General features: G+C 53.9%; 1 long non-coding RNA gene across 2 annotated transcripts; it reads right to left on the bottom strand.

Moving 5' to 3' along the window:
- Nucleotides 1-1152: 1152 nt before the first annotated feature.
- On the bottom strand, nt 1153-8144 carry LOC116592503. Of its 2 annotated transcripts, none has more exons than XR_004286494.1 (4): nt 8006-8144; nt 3149-3398; nt 2810-2998; nt 1153-1500 (listed from the first exon to the last, which is right to left on the bottom strand). It is a non-coding gene; the product is annotated as an uncharacterized LOC116592503 (long non-coding RNA). The 2 variants fall into 2 exon arrangements; XR_004286493.1 differs by having other exon boundaries at nt 3154-3398.
- Between the last annotated feature and the right edge of the window lie 285 nt (nt 8145-8429).

The raw sequence follows: 8429 nt of genomic DNA, 5'->3' as shown, positions 1-8429 counted from the left end.
AGTTCCAGGCCCACATCCCCAGGGACCAGGGTGATGTTTACTACATGAGGGCCTTTTTTGAGGGGTTGGTGGTGGAGGTTCATTGATCTTGGCCTGTCACCCAGTGATGGGGATCGACCTGGCCAATGGGATCAAGGTTGTGTGGCGTGATGAGAGCCACTTGAACAGGTACCTGCTGGACCACAAGCCCACCAACATGCTACACCCGGAGGATCTGTGGGACTGGTGGTGGCTGGGCTGCCCTCCCTGCCCTTCATGAAGAAGTTAGGATTCAGGTTATGCCCAAGAATCACCAGGACAATTAGGACTCATGAGGGGCTGTCCCCAACTCCATCAGGGGGTGCTGCCTTGAGCAGAGCTGTGAGAGCAGGTTCCTACTTCTGTCTCCTCTAGGGAGACTGTGGAGCCTAGCTCTGCCCACACGGACATGTCCAGGGCCCCCAACAGCACCCTCACCCAGGAGGTAGGGGACACAAGGTCCTCTCTTTATGGTCTTTACATTTTGATAACTTCTGGGTCATTTGCAGCTTTGAATGGCTCCAGTTTTGCTGGATGATTCTGTGTCAATGCTGAGAAACCATCTTAAAAAAAAAAAAAAAAAAACAATCAAGGGAAAATGTTTTCTTCCTGGTTCTAGACAGACACGGCCTGGTGGGTCTGGGAGTGATCCTGCAGTGGCCATGGATGGCTTCTGGTCAGGTCTTCCCTCCTAGTGCCTGCACGTTGCCACAGCCATGGGGCTTCAGGAGCAGGGCTGCACTGAGCCATCTCTCAGACCTTCAGTGCCCTGACCCCTAACTGCCAGAGGTCTGGGCTGTGGCCACCAGCTCAGCCTCCAGGAGCATGGATTCCTCTGAGTTATATATGGTTTCTGCCTTGGTTTTATTTTTTAATTGAATTTAATTTTTAAAATTTAAATCCATTAGGGACGCCTGGGTAGCTCAGAGGGTTAAAGCCTCTGCTTTCTGCTCAGGGCATGATTCCAGTGTCCTGGGATCGAGCCCTGCGTTGGGCTCTCTGCTCTGCAGGGAGCCTGCTTCCTCCTCTCTCTCTGTCTGCCTCTCTGCCTACTGGTGATCTCCGTCTGTCAAATAAATAAATAAATAATCTTAAAAAAAATTTAAATCCATTAGCCAACATATAGTACATCAGTAGATTTTAATATAGCATTCAGTGGTTCATTAGTTGCCTGTAACACCCAGTGCTCATCACAGCGTGTGCCCTCCTTAATACCTGTCACCCAACTACCCCATCTTCCCACCCCCCTCCCTTCTGTCAGTGGGGCCAAGTCCCCTGGCTGAGGGTTAGGTAGCTTCCTACATGTTCCACCTGCCTCTCCCTGGCTCCCCCAGCCCTGCACAGTCCTGTGCTGTTTCCCAGCAGAGGGCAGTTTTAACCAAGGTCAGGAAGATTTTTCAGACATATCCCACTCCCCCCTCTGGTCCAGGGCTGCAAGAGAGGAAAGTTTTCTTCAACTCTTCTTAAGGTCCCTGGCTGGGTCTGGAAATTGACAAAGACAGATAAACAGGAGAAAAACTGGCAAAGTGTATTGATTTTTTTGCTGGGAGCCTTACAAGAATATGGAGACCAGCAGAGGGAATTGAAGCAGAGAGTTCTACGTTTTAGGCAAAGAAGCAATCAATGTGTGAAGAACTGAGAGACACAGGGGTTTGAGCTAGGACTGGTAAATGGTAAAAAAGTAACTAGGGGGGCGCTTGGGTGGTTCAGTGGGTTAAGCCTCTGCCTTCGGCTCAGGTCATGATCTCAGGGTCCTGGGATCGAGCCCTACATCGGGCTCTCTGCGCAGCAGGGAGCCTGCTTCCCCCTCTCTCTCTGCCTCTCTGCCTACTTGTGATCTTTCTCTCTGTCAAATAAATAAATAAATCTAAAAAAAATCATATTAAAAAAAAGTAACTAGGAAGACAAAGGTTAGTTTTTTTTTTTTAAGATTTTATTTATTTATTTGACAGAGAGATCACAAGTAGGTAGAGAGGCAGGCAGAGAGAGAGAGAGAGAGAGAGAGGGAAACAGGCTCCCTGCTGAGCAGAGAGCCCAATGTGGGACTTGATCCCTGGACCCTGAGATCATGACCCGAGCCGAAGGCAGTGGCTTAACCCACTGAGCCACCCAGGTGCCCGATAAAGGTTAGTTTAACCAGATTTGTTCCTCTAGCCTTTGTGGCCCTAAATTCCTTGATTCTGGTGATAAGCATGTCCTCCCTGCCATCTGGGGAGAGAAAGTGCCACATGGGAGTATTCTGACCTGCTTCAGGGAAGGGGGGCTGACGGCTGGGGATCAGAGGGACCTTCCTGCTTCTGCTCTGAAAATTCTTTCAGTTTCTATATTTAATTTGCCAGCATGCCATATTTGGGGCAGTGTGTCCTGACCCTCACTGGCCTGGTGCTATACTTTGTCTCCTCCTAGTAACCAGGACATTGAATGTGCTGCTGGGGAGACCTCCCAGCCCTGGGGCAGCCCCTTGTCCAGGGAGGCATCTGCCTCGAGGGGAAACTTCCCACATGGGTACCCCGTTGCTAAGGGTGGCTGCCCCTCCTTGGGAGGACTGGGTGAGAGTGTGCAGATCTTACTTCGAGAAACTGACTTCATTTCCTGCAAATGACCCAGTAGTGGAATCATACAGGACTACTATTTTTAGTATTGGGGGGGAAACTGCATACTTTTCCCAGCATGGTTGTGCCAACCAAGGTCAATTCCGGGTGATTTTACCTATAAACCAGAGATTTTTCAAGATCCTCTCCGGCAGAGAACATGAGGAGAACATTTTCAAGGCCTTGCACAGTATACTAACCATAAGAACAAACTGGTAACTCAGAAACTATTGGGATGAAGAAGCAGTTCTCCTTCCTTTTCTGGCTAGGGTGCTGGTCTGTGGCTCGATCCCGCCTGGGGCAGCTGGAAGGTTGACCTCCCAGGTTGGCTGCTCCTGAGATGGCTACTGCTTCCAGAAATTCTTCAGGGTGTGGCCGGGTTTTCCCACCTGTGCACAGATCAAGTTGGCCACCAGTGGAGCCACAGGTCCTCTAGGCATGGTTCCACCCCCATCCCCCAGTGGAGCCATCACCTTGAGGGTTTAGGGGGACGGGAGCTGCCCCTAGGCAAAACCACCCGAGATTCCCACTGTCTCTACCTGACCTTCAGATGCTCCTCAGTTACTCCTGTGCCTCTGGTGTCTTCCTGGAATGCTGACTTGGCTGTTTTTGGACAGCCCATCCAGCAGTAACCTCACTTTCTGGGAGGGTGATTACTGGAATCCGCAGTGTGTCCTGCTGCCCCACCTAGATCGCTTTTTGAAGGCACATCATCTGGGCATCTGAGGACCCAAGACCGTGGACCTGTGGCCTGGAGGGTTTCTGAGCAGAGCTCGGGGAATGGGAGGGCTGCAAGACACAGAGGCAGGTCTCTAGAAAGCTTTCTGGGGTCCCTGGCATTCTACCATTTAAAAAAAAGGATTTTATTTATTTCTTTGACAGAGAGAGAGAGAGAGATCACAAGTAGGCAGAAAGAGCAGGCAGAGAGAGCAGGCAGACTCCCCACTGAGCAGAGAACCCAGTGTGAGGCTCTATCTCAGAACCCTGAGATCAAGACCCAAGTCGAAGGCAGAGGCTTAGTTCGCTGAGCCACCCGGGCACCCCGCATTCTACCATTTTTGAATCAAAGCCCTGAGATCTTTAAAATGCCAGCAGTATTATGTGGGCCAGAAAATCACACGTCTCTGTGCACCCAACACCACCTAAACTATTGGCCATTTCTTGCACTTGAGCTGACTACAAAGGATTGGAAGTAGGAGCTTGAGGGGAGGTCCTGGGCCAGACTTTGTGTTTGGGGACATAGGCCATCCAGACAAGCTTGTGCTGAGTCTCAGGAGGGGGTCTGTGTGGAGACCCCAGCTGCAGACACTGCTGTCCGCTGATGCCCCCTCATTCTGCCCCAGTTCTCCTGCTGCTGGGGAGTGCCTGCCCCCTTTTCTCTACCTGAGGACTCTCTCCTGCACCAGCTGTGCTCCTCCCCTGCCAGTCACTCCCAGCCTGCAGCCTGGGAAGGTGTATACCCTGAACACCTCCAGCCCTGGGGACGGATCCAGTACAGGTGGGACATGGTCTCCCAGCAGGCCTGAGCACCAGGCCCCCACAGTGCTCACTCTCATCCTGGGGGCTCCCTGGGCCCAGCTCCTCCTCTGCTCAGGCACCACTCTTGGCCCAGGCTAAGACTGGGAGCAGATTGTCTGGACCTTCTGGACTCGCGCTTCCATGCCTATGACATGGGCACAGGCTGGCCTCACAGACTCATCAGAGGAGACCCAGAGCAGGAAGATGCAGGCCGCTTCAATGTAGAAGCCAGGTGACCCCAGAGGGAGCACATAGGCCTTGCACAAAACATAGGGGTCATGGAGCCCAGTGTGGGATGTGGGCACCCAGCCAAGGTTCATGGGAAATCCTGGTGAGGGTGGCCCTGGTGTGGGCAGGGAAGACCACAGAAGGGTCGCAGAAAAGGCAGAAGACAAGGAAGATGAAAGGACAGAGCTTCACAAGGAGGTCGATGGAAGAGTCAGAGGATCACAGGGACCCTTGGGAAAACTCGGAGGCCTTGGAGATATTGGCTGAAATGCTGTCATTTGGTCAGAAAATTTGTGTCACAAATCCCCAGTCGACACTGGATGACTTACTCTTTGTTGCTTCTAGGAATCAGGGCGTATGGGCCATTAGCACTCACATTGCATGAAGTCTAGGATATATTTACTTTTCATCACTTTTCAGGACTAGATTTTTCTGGAGGAAGTGCTAAACATGGGTGTCTCCATTCTTTGTGCAACTGTCCTCTGTTCTCAGGAGATTTCTGGTGCTCATCACCACTGCTAGTCCTGAGGGCTGCCTCCTGTCTCCTCCCACAGTAGACAGGACCACGCGGGTTGGGGGAGTGCTCACTGAGGAAGCCCGAGTGCTCAGTACGGAGCAGGGACCCCAGATCTTCTGCTGAATGAAGGAGGGTATGAGGGAGGGAATGTGAGGAGGGAGGGAGGGAGGAGAGAGAAGGGAGATGGCAGAGTGGGCGTGGGGGAGGTGGGATGGGAGGGAAGGCAGGAGGTTGGGAGGGAGGGAGAGGGAAAGAGAGGGAGGAAGGATGAGAGGGAGGGAGTGGGGGAAGGAGGGAGGAGGGAGGGGAGGGAGGCAGGGAGGGTGATGCAGTGGGGGAGGGGAGGGAGGGGTGGAGGGGAAGGGGTGACGGGGTAATGAATGAAATGGTGAATAAATGAGGTAGGAAAGAAGGGAGTGAAAGAGCAGAAGTCCGTCCATACATCCGGAGCCATTATTTGGGGTGAGGTCCGAGGGCATCACAGCCTGGGCCCTGGATGGTGGCTCAGGGCACATCCCTCTGTCCTCCCAGTGCTGACCTTCCTTCTCCTTGGCCCTGCTGTCACCCTGGCTCCTCTCCACCTTCTCAAACAATTCTGAATGTTCCCAGGAGCAGGGGGGCAGGAGGTGGGGGGTGTCTCAGGAGGGGCTTCCCAGACCCTGTGCCCAGATGACCCTGGGACAGTAGCTACAGGACATTCTATCATGAGGACTGGGATCATGGAGCCCATCCATCTCCTTGAGCATTAGCACTGTTCCATTCCCTGCTCTCTCCACCACCGCTGTGCTGCACACGCCGGACAATACATCTGTGAAAAATCATGCCAGAGTTTCTGGGGCTGAGGCCGAGCACTGCTAGGTGATGGGTGCACCTGCGGCCTGGGATAGGTGCTGCTCTCTGTTCTCCCAGATGGGGGTACCCATCACCCTTCTCTCCAGGGCACCTGCATTGGACCTCTGATTTTTCACATTCTCCCCAGGGTGCCGGCCCCCAGATCAGACACCTGCCGCTCTGAGGGTGACCAGCGCTGCCTTCATAGAGTTTCTTTTGCAAGAGCCCTTTCCTGAGAGCTCCCACATCTCTGACACATATTCCCCACGTGCCTGTCCTCCCCCCTGGACTCTCATGCATTTGGTCTCTGTCCCTGTGGAACCCTGTGACTTGAAGCCTTATTTGGAGCAGAATCAGGTGGAACTTTTCTCTGGCCTTGGGTTCTGAGCGATGTGTTTGCCCTCTCTGGTGTGTCTGCCAGCTTTCTGCATTTCCCTGGTTTCTGTGAGGGCCACAGGAGGAACCAGCCTTGTCCAGTCTGGGGTCAGGCTGTGGTGTCCCAGCAGAAACAGGGGTCTTGACCCCGAGATTGTGCTCATAATGCCTAATGGGGCCTCTATGATTACATCTCATCTGTAATCCATCGGGCATCTCAATATCAAATAAAGGAAATTGTAAACATAAACACAGAAAAAAACGAGTCCCCTTTGAAAATAGGTGGGCAGACACAAAGGCACATATTGTGTGATTCCACATACAGAAACATCCAGAATAGGTAAAGGAACAGAGAGAGAAAGCAGGTTAGGGGTTGCGAGAGGCTGGGCTGGAGGAGAAATGGCTTTGGGTTCAGGGTCTCCTTTGGGGAAGGAGATGTCCTGCAGTGATGTTCTGTGGTGCAGTGGTACGGTGTTGGGAATATACTTAACGCTCGTGATGTGTTCAAGTGAAAACAAGTAATTTTACTTAAAACAAATAATAAACAGTATGCAGACCATGGAAAGATAAAATAATATGTACCAGAGAGAATATACAGGTAGGGGACGAAACATTCCTGCAGGCCGTCAGGGTTGGGGGATAGAATGAGGGATAATCATAGGAGGAGTAGGTCTGTGGGCTCTGGGGGTGGCTCTGGGAGCTCCGCAGGAGTGGGGGCAGGGATAGGAGCCGGACAGTTGCAAGAGCCGGAGCACAGACTGGGGCAGGGGAAGGGGGAGCAGCTCTGGCAGGGGCAGGGGCAGGAACAGGAGCAGGAACTAGAGCAGGAGCAGGGGCTGGGGCAGGGGCAGGTGCCAGCTCTTCCGGGACAGCTTCAGGCTCTCCCTGGGCAGGTGCCTGGTCACCTGCTGGCTCCTGGTCTCCTGCTGAAGTCTCACCAGGCACCATCCCCCCATCTGAAGCTGTGGATGAAGTTGGGGCCGGCTCTGGCTCTTCAGAGCTAGACCCAGGTATCCAGGCCCCCACATTCCAGAGACAGCCCCCTGCCCAGCTCATTTCACTGGAGATCGTGGAACAAAGAACATGTTTGCATGCCTTTGCAGAGATAGAGCTCAGCCCAGGGCCTCCCAGAGTAGCTACAGCCAGGACAGAACCCTCACCAGGACACCTCCCCAACTGCAATCCACCCAGTGGGTGCTCTGAGCCCAGTCCTTGCTCCTGGCTCCACACCAGCCTCTGGGGTCTCCCGCCTGTGAAGCCTAGCACTGTCCCATCCCCAGATGCCCACATACAACCAGCCCCCGCCTTCTCACGCTTGGACTCAGCCTCCGTGTGCTGGACCACAGTCTGGTGTGGTACCAGCAGGGACAGTGGCCTGAGCAGTGTCAGAGGCCTTCCCTGTCAGTCCCCAGTCCCTACTCCTGGAGAGCCCCCTACGGTGACTCCCTGTTTCAGGGGGATGGAGCTGGTGTCCATCACCCTCCTCCCTGTTTCATCATCCCTGGTGTTCTGCAAAGACAGGGACTGATAGCTGTCCTGGATGCATCACAGCCCTGCCTGGCCACCCTCACTGTCCTCCTGCCCAGTCCCCCTGCTGCTCCCAGATCAGACACGGACCTGTGCATGCACAGCCCTACACCTGGGCCAGGGGCCCATAGCTGCAGGACACATGATAAACCCCAGGGAGAAGCTCACAGCCCCCCACACCCCATCCCACCCAGCCAGCCTTGACCTGGGGTGTGAACATGACCTGCCCACTGGGCATCTGACCCCTGCTCTTGAATGGAGTGGGCACACCCCATGTGAGCCTTCTTTACAAACACAAAGACACACACACACATGCAGGCATGGGGAGGGGACTGGGGGCTGCACAGGTTGGATCAGAGCATATGGGGCTGGGGGCTGGCTCTGGGCCTCATGCTGTCACCTTTCTGTACTTCCAGCCAAATGATCAGAGATGTTGGGGAGCCCTGATATGACATCCCTAGGGAAGGAAAGTGTTTGCAGGGTGTGCTTTCCTCAGCCTGCAGCCTCCGGACTCTGGGATGCAACATGTGAACATGTTCTTCTTTCGAGGATCTCCAAAGAAATGAGCTGGGCAGGGGGCTGTCTCTGGAATGTGGGTGCCTGGTTACCTGGGTTCCAAATTCTGTTAGGCTCTGTTGTCAGGGAAGTGAGGTCACCACTTTCTGGGGACCTCTTACCCAACTTCCTCCTCACACCAGAGCCCCCTGAGGGCCCCCTCTCTCAGTGCTCTCTCTCTCTGCTCAATGCTCCCCCTCTGCCCCATCCATACAGTGACACCCACACAGCTTCCCCACAGCCCCTGTGAGGTCTGGGCGTGGACAGTG

Source organism: Mustela erminea, chromosome 6, assembly GCF_009829155.1.
Source record: "Mustela erminea isolate mMusErm1 chromosome 6, mMusErm1.Pri, whole genome shotgun sequence".
In the NCBI taxonomy this organism is placed as follows: Eukaryota; Metazoa; Chordata; class Mammalia; order Carnivora; family Mustelidae; genus Mustela; species Mustela erminea.
Note: the sequence above shows the minus strand (reverse complement) of the source record. Positions and strands in the feature narration are given on the sequence as shown.